The sequence below is a fragment of the Phalangium opilio genome, unplaced genomic scaffold (assembly GCF_054372755.1).
Source record: "Phalangium opilio isolate 3A_F unplaced genomic scaffold, DU_Popi_V2 ptg000087l_1, whole genome shotgun sequence".
Lineage (NCBI taxonomy): Eukaryota > Metazoa > Arthropoda > Arachnida > Opiliones > Phalangiidae > Phalangium > Phalangium opilio.
In genome coordinates this window covers 4,569,831-4,585,370 of record NW_028324192.1, presented here as the reverse complement: position 1 = coordinate 4,585,370, position 15,540 = coordinate 4,569,831, and the positions used below count along the sequence as shown (strand labels likewise).

General features: G+C 46.3%; 1 non-coding gene across 1 annotated transcript; it reads right to left on the bottom strand.

The window, feature by feature from the left end:
* Positions 1 to 5,547: 5,547 nt before the first annotated feature.
* On the bottom strand, positions 5,548 to 5,620 carry TRNAT-GGU (transfer RNA threonine (anticodon GGU)). Its single transcript has one exon. It is a non-coding gene; the product is annotated as a tRNA-Thr (tRNA).
* Between the last annotated feature and the right edge of the window lie 9,920 nt (positions 5,621 to 15,540).

Sequence of the window (15,540 nt, the reverse complement as noted above, 5' to 3'; positions counted from 1 at the left end):
TCGAAAGAACAGGGTCATCCCCGTATCTCCAGTAGAAACAGATTTACGAGCCTGCAAAGTATAGTCTAATGCATTTCCTATGGAGGGGTTTGTTTGTTTACGATTAGCTTAATTACTCGACTGCTGTTTGTCGTAGCTCAATGTTTTTAGTATGGTTAGATGGGGGACAAATTGGACTATAACATACTCAAAGGACATCTCCGTATCTCCAGTAGAAACAGAGTTACGAGCCTGCAAAGTATAGTCTAATGCATTTTCTATGGAGGGGTTTGTTTGTTCACGTATTGCTTAATTACTTGACCCTGTTCTTTCGATTAAAAATAATAACATATCTTTAGTGTAGCGGTTATCGCATCCGCCTCACTCTCGGTAGGCCACAGGTTCGAAACCGCGAAGTTTTTTTTTTGCTTGGAACATGCAAAGACCTTTATAATTATCCGAACATTTGTGTCAAGGTCACATTATTTACATCCCCGTATCTCTCGTAGAACCAGAGTTACGAGCCTGCAAAGTTTATTTTCAAAAATCAAAAGTAACCTTCTAACAATAAGTGAGACAAAAAATAAGTTGACGACGATATTGAGGTAGCCTCATGTTTAAAGTATCCTTGTATGGGGAGCAAAGAGTACTATAACATATCCAAAGGAGATCCCAGTATCTCTTGTAGAACAAGAGTTATGAGCCTCCAAAGTTTAGTGCAAAAATCATAAGTAACATAATAAAAATAAGTGAGACGATACCAAAGTTGACGAACATTTTGCTTAATATCTCGGCCCTTGTTTGTCGTAGCTCAAAATTTTTAGTATGGTTAGATGGGGGACAATTTGGACTATAGCATATCCTAAGGACATCCCCTTATCTTTAGTAGACACAGAGTTATGGGCCTGCAAAGTATAGTCTAATGCATTTCCTATGGAGGGGTTTGTTTGTTTACGAATAGCTTAATTACTCGACTACTGTTTGTCGTAGCTCAATGTTTTTAGTATGGTTAGATGGGGGACAAATTGGACTATGACATACTCAAAGGACATCCCCGTATCTCCAGTAGAAACAGAGTTACGAGCCTGCAAAGTATAGTCTAATGCATTTTCTATGGAGGGGTTTGTTTGTTCACGTATTGCTTAATTACTTGACCCTGTTCTTTCGATTAAAAATGATAACATATCTTTAGTGTAGCGGTTATCGCATCCGCCTCACTCTCGGAAGGCCACAAGTTCGAAACCACGAAGTTTTTTTTTTGTTTGGAACATGCAAAGACCTTTATAATTATCCGAACATTTGTGTCAAGGTCACATTATTTACATCCCCGTATCTCTGGTAGAACCAGAGTTACGAGCCTCCAGAATTTAGTCTAATGTATTTCCTATGGAGGGGTTTGTTTGTATACGATTAGCTTAATTACTCGACTACTGTTTGTCGTAGCCCTAATTCTTAGTATGGCTAGATGGGGGACAAATTGGTCTATAACATACTCAAAGGACATCCCCGTATCTCCAGTAGAAACAGAGTTACGAGCCTGCAAAGTATATTTTCAAAAATCAAAAGTAACCTTCTAACAATAAGTGAGACAAAAAGTAAGTTGACGACGATAAGGAGATCCCAGTATCTCTTGTAGAACAAGAGTTATGAGCCTCCAAAGTTTAGTGCAAAAATCATAAGTAACATAATAAAAATAAGTGAGACGATACCAAAGTTGACGAACATTTTGCTTAATATCTCGGCTCTACGACAAACAGGGGCCGAACCACCAACCTATTGGTTAACAGCCGAACGCGCTAACCATTGCGCCACGGAAGCCCAAAAATTAAATGCTCGTCAGGTATTGTGTAAAAACCTTGACTTTTTACGTCACATCTGAGACCTCACAACACCGTTCCCGGATGGGCTCGAACCACTAACCTATTGGTTAACAGCCGAACGCGCTAACCATTGAGCCACGACAGCTCAGAAATTAAATGGTTGTCACGTATTATGGAAAAGTTATGACCTTTTACGCTACATCTGAGACCCCACAACACCTCTCCCGGGTGGGCTCGTACCACCAACCTTTCGATTAACAGCTGATCGCGCTAACCATTGCGCCACGGAAGCCCAAAAATTCAATGTTCGACAGGTATTGTGGAAAAACTCTGACATTTTATGTTACATTTGAGACGTCACAACACCGCTCCCGGGAGGGCTCAAACCACCAGTCTTTTGAATAGCAGCTGAACGCGCTAACCATTGCGCCACGGAAGCCCAAAAATTAAATGGTCGTCAGGTATTTTGGAAAAACCTTGACTTTTAACGTCACATCTGAGACGTCACAATACCGCTCCCGGATGGGCTCGAACCACCAACCTATAGGTTAACAGCCGAACGCGCTAACCATTGAGCCACGGAAGCTCAGAAATTAAATGGTTGTCACGTATTGTGGAAAAGTTTTGACTTTTTACGCTACATCTGAGACCCCACAACACCTCTCCCGGGTGGGCTCGAACCTTCAACCTTTCGATTAACAGCTGAACGCGCTAATCATTGCGTCACGGAAACCCAAAAATTAAATGTTCGTCAGGTATTGTGGAAAAACTCTGACATTTTACGTTACATCTGAGACCTCACAACACCGCTCCCGGATGGGCTCGAACCACCAACCTATTGGTTAACAGCCGAACGCGCTAACCATTGAGCCACGGAAGCCCAAAGTTAAATGCTCGTCAGGTATTGTGTAAAAACCTTGACTTTTTACGTCACATCTGAGACCTCACAACACCGCTCCCGGATGGGATCGAACCACCAACCTATTGGTTAACAGCCGAACGCGCTAACCATTGAGCCACGGAAGCTCAGAAATTAAATGGTTGTCACGTATTGTGGAAAAGTTTTGACTTTTTACGCTACATCTGAGACCCCACAACACCTCTCCCGGGTGGGCTCGAACCTTCAACCTTTCGATTAACAGCTGAACGCGCTTATCATTGCACCACGGAAGCCCAAAAATTAAATGTTCGTCAGGTATTGTGGAAAAACTCTGACATTTTACGTTACATCTGAGACCTGTCAACACCGCTCCCGGATGGGCTCGAACCACCAACCCATTGGTTAACAGCCGAACGCGCTAACCATTGCGCCACGGAAGCCCAAAAATTAAATGGTCGTCAGGTGTTGTGGAAAAAACCTTGACTTTTTACGTCACATCTGAGACCTCACAACACCGCTCCCGGATGGGGTCGAACCACCAACCTATTGGTTAACAGCCGAACGCGCTAACCATTGAGCCACGGAAGCTCAGAAATTAAATTGTTGTCAGGTATTGTGGAAAAACTTTGGCTTTCTACGTTACATTTGAGACAACACAACACCTCTCCCGGGTGGGCTCGAACCACCAACCTTTCGATTAACAGCTGAACGCGCTAACCATTGTGCCACGGAAGCCCAAAAGTTAAATGCTCGTTAGGTATTGTGTAAAAACCTTGACTTTTTACGTCACATCTGAGACCTCACAACACCGCTCCCGGATGGGCTCGAACCACCAACCTATTGGTTAACAGCCGAACGCGCTAACCATTGCGACACGGAAGCCCAAAAGTTAAATGCTCGTCAGGTATTATGTAAAAACCTTGACTTTTTACGTCACATCTGAGACCTCACAACACCGCTCCCGGATGGGGTCGAACCACCAACCTATTGGTTAACAGCCGAACGCGCTAACCATTGAGCCACAGAAGCTCAGAAATTAAATTGTTGTCAGGTATTGTGGAAAAACTTTGGCTTTCTACGTTACATATGAGACCCCACAACACCTCTCCCGGGTGGGCTCGAACCACCAACCTTTCGATTAACAGCTGAACGCGCTAACCATTGTGCCACGGAAGCCCAAAAATTAAATGCTCGTCAGGTATTGTGTAAAAACCTTGACTTTTTACGTCACATCTGAGACCTCACAACACCGCTCCCGGATGGGCTCGAACCACCAACCTATTGGTTAACAGCCGAACGCGCTAACCATTGCGCCACGGAAGCCCAAAAATTAAATGGTCGTCAGGTATTGTGTAAAAACCTTGACTTTTTACGTCACATCTGAGACCTGTCAACACCGCTCCCGGATGGGCTCGAACCACCAACCCATTGGTTAACAGCCGAACGCGCTAACCATTGCGCCACGGAAGCCCAAAAATTAAATGGTCGTCAGGTGTTGTGGAAAAAACCTTGACTTTTTACGTCACATCTGAGACCTCACAACACCGCTCCCGGATGGGGTCGAACCACCAACCTATTGGTTAACAGCCGAACGCGCTAACCATTGAGCCACGGAAGCTCAGAAATTAAATTGTTGTCAGGTATTGTGGAAAAACTTTGGCTTTCTACGTTACATTTGAGACAACACAACACCTCTCCCGGGTGGGCTCGAACCACCAACCTTTCGATTAACAGCTGAACGCGCTAACCATTGTGCCACGGGAGCCCAAAAGTTAAATGCTCGTTAGGTATTGTGTAAAAACCTTGACTTTTTACGTCACATCTGAGACCTCACAACACCGCTCCCGGATGGGCTCGAACCACCAACCTATTGGTTAACAGCCGAACGCGCTAACCATTGCGACACGGAAGCCCAAAAGTTAAATGCTCGTCAGGTATTATGTAAAAACCTTGACTTTTTACGTCACATCTGAGACCTCACAACACCGCTCCCGGATGGGGTCGAACCACCAACCTATTGGTTAACAGCCGAACGCGCTAACCATTGAGCCACAGAAGCTCAGAAATTAAATTGTTGTCAGGTATTGTGGAAAAACTTTGGCTTTCTACGTTACATTTGAGACCCCACAACACCTCTCCCGGGTGGGCTCGAACCACCAACCTTTCGATTAACAGCTGAACGCGCTAACCATTGTGCCACGGAAGCCCAAAAATTAAATGCTCGTCAGGTATTGTGTAAAAACCTTGACTTTTTACGTCACATCTGAGACCTCACAACACCGCTCCCGGATGGGCTCGAACCACCAACCTATTGGTTAACAGCCGAACGCGCTAACCATTGCGCCACGGAAGCCCAAAAATTAAATGGTCGTCAGGTATTGTGGAAAAACTTTGGCTTTCTACGTTACATTTGAGATCACACAACACCGCTCCCGGATGGGCTCGAACCACCAACCTATTGGTTAACAGCTGAACGCGCTAACCATTGAGCCACGGAAGCTCAGAAATTAAACGGTTGTCAGGTATTGTGGAAAAACTTTGGCTTTCTACGTTACATTTGAGACCCCACAACACCTCTCCCGGGTTGGCTCGAACCACCAACCTTTCGATTAACAGCTGAACGCGCTAACCATTGCGCCACGGAAGCCCAAAAATTAGATGCTCGTCAGATATTGTGTAAAAACCTTGACTTTTTACGTCACATCTGAGACCTCACAACACCGCTCCCGGATGGGCTCGAACCACCAACCTATTGGTTAACAGCCGAACGCGCAAACCATTGCGCCACGGAAGCCCAAAAGTTAAATGCTCGTCAGGTATTGTGTAAAAACCTTGACTTTTTACGTCACATCTGAGACCTCACAACACCGCTCCCGGATGGGCTCGAACCACCAACCTATTGGTTACCAGCCGAACGCGCTAACCATTGCACCACGGAAGCCCAAAAGCTAAATGCTTGTTAGGTATTGTGTAAAAACCTTGACTTTTTACGTCACATCCGAGACCTCACAACACCGCTCCCGGATGGGCTCGAACCACCAACCTATTGGTTAACAGCCGAACGCGCTAACCATTGCGCCACGGAAGCCCAAAAGTTAAATGCTCGTCAGGTATTATGTAAAAACCTTGACTTTTTACGTCACATCTGAGACCTCACAACACCGCTCCCGGATGGGGTCGAACCACCAACCTATTGGTTAACAGCCGAACGCGCTAACCATTGCGCCACGGAAGCCCAAAAATTAAATGGTCGTCATTTATTGTGCAAAAACTTTGGCTTTCTACGTTACATTTCAGATCCCACAACACCGCTCCCGGGTGGGCTCGAACCACCAACCTATTGGTTAACAGCCGAACGCGCTAACCATTGAGCCACAGAAGCTCAGAAATTAAATGGTTGTCAGGTATTGTGGAAAACCTTGACTTTTTACGTCACATCTGAGACCTCACAACACCGCTCCCGGATGGGCTCGAACCACCAACCTATTGGTTAACAGCCGAACGCGCTAACCATTGCGCCACGGAAGCCCAAAAATTAAATGTTCGTCAGGTATTGTGGAAAAACTCTGACATTTTACGTTACATCTGAGACCTGTCAACACCGCTCCCGGATGGGCTCGAACCACCAACCCATTGGTTAACAGCCGAACGCGCTAACCATTGCGCCACGGAAGCACAAAAATTAAATGGTCGTCAGGTGTTGTGGAAAAAACCTTGACTTTTTACGTCACATCTGAGACCTCACATCACCGCTCCCGGATGGGGTCGAACCACCAACCTATTGGTTAACAGCCGAACGCGCTAACCATTGAGCCACGGAAGCTCAGAAATTAAATTGTTGTCAGGTATTGTGGAAAAACTTTGGCTTTCTACGTTACATTTGAGACAACACAACACCTCTCCCGGGTGGGCTCGAACCACCAACCTTTCGATTAACAGCTGAACGCGCTAACCATTGTGCCACGGAAGCCCAAAAGTTAAATGCTCGTTAGGTATTGTGTAAAAACCTTGACTTTTTACGTCACATCTGAGACCTCACAACACCGCTCCCGGATGGGCTCGAACCACCAACCTATTGGTTAACAGCCGAACGCGCTAACCATTGCGACACGGAAGCCCAAAAGTTAAATGCTCGTCAGGTATTATGTAAAAACCTTGACTTTTTACGTCACATCTGAGACCTCACAACACCGCTCCCGGATGGGGTCGAACCACCAACCTATTGGTTAACAGCCGAACGCGCTAACCATTGCGCCACGGAAGCCCAAAAATTAAATGGTCGTCATTTATTGTGCAAAAACTTTGGCTTTCTACGTTACATTTCAGATCCCACAACACCGCTCCCGGGTGGGCTCGAACCACCAACCTATTGGTTAACAGCCGAACGCGCTAACCATTGAGCCACAGAAGCTCAGAAATTAAATGGTTGTCAGGTATTGTGGAAAACCTTGACTTTTTACGTCACATCTGAGACCTCACAACACCGCTCCCGGATGGGCTCGAACCACCAACCTATTGGTTAACAGCCGAACGCGCTAACCATTGCGCCACGGAAGCCCAAAAGTTAAATGCTCGTCAGGTATTGTGTAAAAACCTTGACTTTTTACGTCACATCTGAGACCTCACGACACCGCTCCCGAATGGGCTCGAACCACCAACCTATTGGTTAACAGCCGAACGCGCTAACCATTGAGCCACGGAAGCTCAGAAATTAAATTGTTGTCAGGTATTGTGGAAAAACTTTGGCTTTCTACGTTACATTTGAGACCCCACAACACCTCTCCCGGGCGGGCTCGAACCACCAACCTTTCGATTAACAGCTGAACGCGCTAACCATTGCGCCACGGAAGCCCAAAAATTAGATGCTCGTCAGATATTGTGTAAAAACCTTGACTTTTTACGTCACATCTGAGACCTCACAACACCGCTCCCGGATGGGATCGAACCACCAACCTATTGGTTAACAGCCGAACGCGCTAACCATTGCGCCACGGAAGCCCAAAAGTTAAATGCTCGTCAGGTATCGTGTAAAAACCTTGACTTTTTACGTCACATCTGAGACGTCACAACACCGCTCCTGGATGGGCTCGAACCACCAACCTTTCGGTTAACAGCCGAACGCGCTAACCATTGCGCCACGGACGCCCAAAAATTAAATGGTTGTCAGGTATTGTTGAAAAGTTACGACTTTTCACGCTACTTCTGAGACCCCACAAATCCTCTCTCGTTTGGGCTCGAACCACCAACCTTTCGGTTAACAGCTGAACGCGCTAACCATTGCGCCACTGAGGCCCAAAAATTAAATGGTCGTCAGGTATTGTGGAAAAACTTTGGCTATTTACGTTACATTTGAGATCCCAAAACACCGCTCCCGGGTGGGCTCGAACCACCACCCTATTGGATAACAGCCGAACGCGCTAACCATTGAGCCACGGAAGCTCAGAAAATAAATGGTTATCACGTATTATGGAAAAAGTTTGACTTTTCACGCTACATCTGAGACCTCACAACACCGCTCCCGGATGGGCTCGAACCACCAACCTTTCGATTAACAGCCGAACGCGCTAACCATTGAGCCACGGAAGCTCAGAAATTAAATGGTTGTCACGTATTGTGGAAAAGTTTTGACTTTTTACGCTACATCTGAGACCACACAATACCTCTTCCGGGCGGGCTCGAACCACCAACCTTTCGATTAACAGCTGAACGCGCTAACCATTGCGCCACGGAAGCCCAAAAGTTAAATGTTCGTCAGGTGTTGTGGAAAAACTCTGACATTTTACGTTACATCTGAGACGTCACAACACCGCTCCCGGGAGGGCTCGAACCACCAACCTTTTGGTTAACAGCTGAACGCGCTGACCATTGAGCCACTGAAGCCCAAAAATTAAATTTTCGTCAGGTATTGAGGTAAAACCTTGACTTTTTACTTCACATCTGAGACCTCACAACACCGCTCCCGGATGGGCTCGAACCACCAACCTTTCGGTTAACAGCCTAACGCGCTAACCATTCGCCACGGACGCCCAAAAATTAAATGGTCGTCAGGTATTGTGGAAAAACTTTGGCTATTTACGTTACATTTGAGATCCAAAAACACCGCTCCCGGGTGGGCACGAACCACCAACCTATTGGTTAACAGCCGAACGCGCTAACCATTGAGCCAAGGAAGATCAGAAATTAAATGGTTGTCACATATTGTGGAAAAGTTTTGACTTTTAACGCAACATCTGAGACTCCACAACACCTCTTCCGGGTGGGCTCGAACCACCAACCTTTCGATTAAGAGCTGGACGCGCTAATTACTGCGCCACGGAAGCCCAAAAATTAAATGTTCGTCAGGTATTGTGGAAAAGTTACGACTTTTCTCGCTACATCTGAGACCCCACAAATCCTCTCTCGTTTGGGCTCGAACCACCAACCTTTCGGTTAACAGCTGATTGCACTAACCATTGCGCCACGGAAGCCCAAAAATTAAATGGTCGTCAGGTATTGTAGAAAAACTTTGGCTATTTACGTTTTATTTGAGATCCAAAAGCACCGCTCCCGGGTGGGCTCGAACCACCAAGCTATTGGTTAACAGCCGAACGCGCTAACCATTGAGCCACGAAAGATTAGAAAATAAATGGTTATCACGTATTATGGAAAAAGTTTGACTTTTCACGCTACATCTGAGACCTCACAACACCTCTCCCGGGTGGGCTCGAACCACCAACCTTTCGATTAACAGCTGAACGCGCTAACCATTGCGCCACGGAAGCCCAAAAACTAAATGCTCGTCAGGTATTGTGGAAAAAATCTGACATTTTACGTTACATCTGAGACGACACAACACCGCTCCTGGATGGGCTCGAACCACCAACCTTTCGATTAACAGCCGAACGCGCTAACCATTGAGCCACGGAAGTGTGCCGTTTTGCATCTCGGCCGGCGTAACCCGCTCTTCAATTACACCATCAACGGACACTGCATCCCCACCACTAATTGTGAGCGAGACCTCGGGGTCCTAATTGATCCCCTCCTCAAATCTACTGCACACTCTAACAAGGTTGCAAAGCGACTCCGTAGCCTGACTGGTCTAATTCGCCGCAATTTACACTTTCGGTCTCCCAAATTGGTCGCAACCCTATATAACTCCCTCGCGCTCCCCATAATTGACTATTGTTCCCCTATTTGGATGCTTCAAACCTCCACTGACCTACAGGTCTTACAGAAAGCTCAAAACGCCTTCACCAAACTCACTAGTAACGTTTGTAAAAAGCCAGCCCCTACCCGCCTGTCCCTTCTCGCCATTGACCCTGTCTCCACGCGACACCGTATTAATAATCTCTGTTTAGTTCACGATTTCTTCCACCTTAAACTTGATTTGGATTTCTCTGTCTTTTTCACCCGCCATTCCGATTCGCGTACCCGGGGCCACTCCAAAAAGTTAGTTAAGCCTAGAGCCCGTACTTCCTTCCGCCAATCCCATTTCACGTGCACAGTCATAAACGATTGGAATTCTTTGCCAGAGGACATTGTTACCCTAACCAATAAAGCCACTTTCCGGCGCAAACTCTCGGACCATTTTCGCTCTTTCCTCGACTAGTTCAATTTTTACTTTTTTAATTTTTTTTTTTTGTTCTGATTATTCCCTCATACTAACGTTTATTCCATTCCCTTATGTTCCTATTATTTTTATACTGTTAGTCTACTTAATCTCATTCATTATACTACACTGTTTCTTAGCCCTATATTCATTAATTAACTTGTTCTTACATCTCACTTTGTATCCGATGTTCGTACATAAGCCACTCTGCTGGCTTCACGAACAGTGTTTGTTTGATAAATAAATAAATAAATAAATAAATAAGCTCAGAAATTAAATGGTTGTCACGTATTGTGGAAAAGTTTTGACTTTTTACGCTACATCTGAGACCCCACAACACCTCTTCCGGGTGGGCTCGAACCACCAACCTTTCGATTAAAAGCTGAACGCGCTAACCATTGCGCCACGGAAGCCCAAAAATTAAATGCTCGTCAGGTATTTTGGAAAAACTCTGACATTTTACGTTACATCTGAGACGTCACAACACCGCTCCCGGGAGGGCTCGAACCACCAACCTTTCGGTTAACAGCTGAACGCGCTGACCATTGCGCCACTGAAGCCCAAAAATTAAATTTTCGTCAGCTATTGAGGTAAAACTTTGACTTTTTACTTCACATCTGAGGCCTCACAACACCGCTCCCGGATGGGCTCGAACCACCAACCTTTCGGTTAACAGCCGAACGCGCTAACCATTGCGCCACGGACGCCCAAAAAAAATGGTCGTCAGGTATTGTGGAAAAACTTTGGCTATTTACGTTACATTTGAGATCCAAAAACACCGCTCCCGGGTGGGCTCGAAACACCAAGCTATTGGTTAACAGCCGAACGCGCTAACCATTGAGCCACGAAAGATCAGAAAATAAATGGTTATCACGTTTTATGGAAAAAGTTTGACTTTTCACGCTACATCTGAGACCTCACAACACCTCTCCCGGGTGGGCTCAAACCACCAACCTTTCGATTAACAGCTGAACGCGCTAACCATTGCGCCACGGAAGCCCAAATATTAAATGCTCGTCAGGTATTGTGGAAAAACTCTGACATTTTACGTTACATCTGAGACGTCACAACACCGCTCCCGGGAGGGCTCGAACCACCAACCTTTCGGTTAACAGCCGAACGCGCTAACCATTCGCCACGGACGCCCAAAAATTAAATGTTCGTCAGGTATTGTGGAAAAACTCTGACATTTTACGTTATATCTGAGACGCCACAACACCGCTCCCGGGAGGGCTCGAACCACCAACCTTTCGGTTAACAGCTGAACGCGCTGACCATTGCGCCACTGAAGCCCAAAAATTAAATGGTCGTCAGGTATTGTGGAAAAACTTTGGCTATTTATGTAACATTTGAGATCCAAAAACACCGCTCCCGGGTGGGCTCGAACCACCAACCTATTGGTTAACAGCTGAACGCGCTAACCATTGAGCCACGAAAGCTCAGAAAATAAATGGTTGTCACGTATTGTGGAAAAGTTTTGTCTTTTTACGCTACATATGAGACCCAACAACACCTCTCCCGGGTGGGCTCGAACCACCAACCTTTCGATTAACAGCTGACCGCGCTAACCATTGCGCCACGCAAGCCCAAAAATTAAATGTTCGTCAGGTATTGTGGAAAAACTCTGACATTTTACGTTACATCTGAGACGTCACAACACTTCTCCCGGATAGGCTCGAACCACCAACCAATTGGTTAACAGCCGAACGCGCTAACCATTGAGCCACAGAAGCTCAGAAATTAAATGGTTGTTAGGTTTTGTGGATAAGTTATGACTTTTTACGTTACATCTGAGACCCTACAACACTTCTCCCAGGTGGGCTCGAACCACCATCCTTTCGGTTAACAGCCGAACGCGCTAACCATTGCGCCAAGGAAGCCCAAAAATTAAATGTTAGTCAGGTATTGTGGAAAAACTTTGGTTTTCTACGTTACATTTGAGATCCCACAACACCGCTCCCGGGTGGGCTCGAGCCACCAACCTTTCGATTAACAGCTGGACGCGCTAATTATTGCGCCACGGAAGCCCGAAAATTAAATGTTCGTCAGGTATTGTGGAAAAACTCTGACATTTTACGTAACATCTGAGACGTCACAACACCGCTCCCGGATGGGCTCGAACCACCAACCTTTCGGTTAACAGCCGAACGCGCTAACCATTGCGCCACGGACGCCCAAAAAAATAATGGTCGTCAGGTATTGTGGAAAAACTTTGGCTATTTATGTTACATTTGAGATCCAAAAACACCGCTCCCGGGTGGGCTCGAACCACCAACCTATTGGTTAACAGCTGAACGCGCTAACCATTGAGCCACGAAAGCTCAGAAAATAAATGGTTGTCACGTATTGTGGAAAAGTTTTGTCTTTTTACGCTACATATGAGACCCCACAACACCTCTCCCGGGTGGGCTCGAACCTTCAAAATTTCGATTAACAGCTGAACGCGCTAATCATTGCGCCACGGAAGCCCAAAAATTAAATGTTCGTCAGGTATTGTGGAAAAACTCTGACATTTTACGTTACATCTGAGACCTCACAACACCGCACCCGGATGGGCTCGAACCACCAACCTATTGGTTAACAGCCGAACGCGCTAACCATTGAGCCACGGAAGCTCAGAAATTAAATGGTTGTCACGTATTGTGGATAAGTTTTGACTTTTATACGCTACATCTGAGACCCCACAACACCTCTTCCGGGTGCGCTTGAACCACCAGCCTTTCGATTAACAGTTGAACGCGCTAATAATTGCGCCACGGAAGCCCAAAAATTAAATGTTCGTCAGGTATTGTGGAAAAACTCTGACATTTTACGTTACATCTGAGACGTCACAACACCGCTCCCGGATGGGCTCGAACCACCAACCTTTCGGTTAACAGCTGAACGCGCTGACCATTGCGCCACGGAAGCCCGAAAATTAAATGGTCGTCAGGTATTGTGGAAAAATTTTGGCTTTCAACGTAACATTTGAGATCCCAAAACACCGCTCCCGGGTGGGCTCGAACCACCAACCTATTTGTTAACAGCCGAATTCGCTAACCATTGAGCCACGGAAGCTCAGAATTTAAATGGTCGTCAGGTGTTGTGGAAAAAACCTTGACTTTTTACGTCACATCTGAGACGTCACAACACCGCTCCCGGATGGGCTCGAACCACCAACCTATTTGTTATCAGCCGAACGCGCTAACCTTTGAGCCACGGAAGCTCCGAAATCAAATGGTTGTCAGGTATTGTAGATAAGTTATGAATTTTTACGTTACATCTGAGACCCTACAACACCTCTTCCGGTTGGGCTCGAACCAACAACCTTTCGGTTAACAGCCGAACGCGCTAACCATTGCGCCAAGGAAGCCCAAAAATTTAATGGTCGTCAGGTATTGTGGCAGAACTTTGGCTTTCTACGTTACATTTGAGATCCCACACCACCGCTCCCGGGTGGGCTCAAACCACCAACCTATTGGTTAACAGCCGAACGCGCTAACCATTGAGCCACGGAAGCTCAGAAATTAAATGGTTGTCACGTATTGTGGATAAGTTTTGACTTTTATACGCTACATCTGAGACCCCACAACACCTCTTCCGGGTGCGCTTGAACCACCAGCCTTTCGATTAACAGTTGAACGCGCTAATAATTGCGCCACGGAAGCCCAAAAATTAAATGTTCGTCAGGTATTGTGGAAAAACTCTGACATTTTACGTTACATCTGAGACGTCACAACACCGCTCCCGGATGGGCTCGAACCACCAACCTTTCGGTTAACAGCTGAACGCGCTGACCATTGCGCCACGGAAGCCCGAAAATTAAATGGTCGTCAGGTATTGTGGAAAAATTTTGGCTTTCAACGTAACATTTGAGATCCCAAAACACCGCTCCCGGGTGGGCTCGAACCACCAACCTATTTGTTAACAGCCGAATTCGCTAACCATTGAGCCACGGAAGCTCAGATTTTAAATGGTCGTCAGGTGTTGTGGAAAAAACCTTGACTTTTTACGTCACATCTGAGACGTCACAACACCGCTCCCGGATGGGCTCGAACCACACACCTATTGGTTAACAGCCGAACGCGCTAACCTTTGAGCCACGGAAGCTCAGAAATTAAATGGTTGTCAGGTATTGTAGATAAGTTAAGACTTTTTACGTTACATCTAAGACCCTACAACACCTCTCCTGGGTGGGCTCGAACCTTCAACCTTTCGATTAACAGCTGAACGCGCTAATCATTGCGCCACGGAAGCCCAAAAATTAAATGTTCGTCAGGTATTGTGGAAAAACTCTGACATTTTACGTTACATCTGAGACCTCACAACACCGCTCCCGGATGGGCTCGAACCACCAACCTATTGGTTAACAGCCGAACGCGCTAACCATTGCGCCACGGAAGACCAAAAATTAAATGGTCGTCAGGTATTGTGGAAAAATTTTGGCTTTCAACGTAACATTTGAGATCCCAAAACACCGCTCCCGGGTGGGCTCGAACCACCAACCTATTTGTTAACAGCCGAATTCGCTAACCATTGAGCCACGGAAGCTCAGAATTTAAATGGTCGTCAGGTGTTGTGGAAAAAACCTTGACTTTTTACGTCACATCTGAGACGTCACAACACCGCTCCCGGATGGGCTCGAACCACACACCTATTGGTTAACAGCCGAACGCGCTAACCTTTGAGCCACGGAAGCTCAGAAATTAAATGGTTGTCAGGTATTGTAGATAAGTTAAGACTTTTTACGTTACATCTAAGACCCTACAACACCTCTCCCGGGTGGGCTCGAACCTTCAACCTTTCGATTAACAGCTGAACGCGCTAATCATTGCGCCACGGAAGCCCAAAAATTAAATGTTCGTCAGGTATTGTGGAAAAACTCTGACATTTTACGTTACATCTGAGACCTCACAACACCGCTCCCGGATGGGCTCGAACCACCAACCTATTGGTTAACAGCCGAACGCGCTAACCATTGCGCCACGGAAGACCAAAAATTAAATGGTCGTCAGGTGTTGTGGAAAAAACCTTGACTTTTTACGTCACATCTGAGACGCCACAAAACCGCTCCCGGATGGGCTCGAACCACACACCTATTGGTTAACAGCCGAACGCGCTAACCTTTGAGCCACGGAAGCTCAGAAATTAAATGGTTGTCAGGTATTGTGGATAAGTTATGACTTTTTACGTTACATGTGTGACCCTACAACACCTCTTCCGGTTGGGCTCGAACCACCAACCTTTCGGTTAACAGCCGAACGCGCTAACCATTGCGCCAAGGAAGCCCAAAA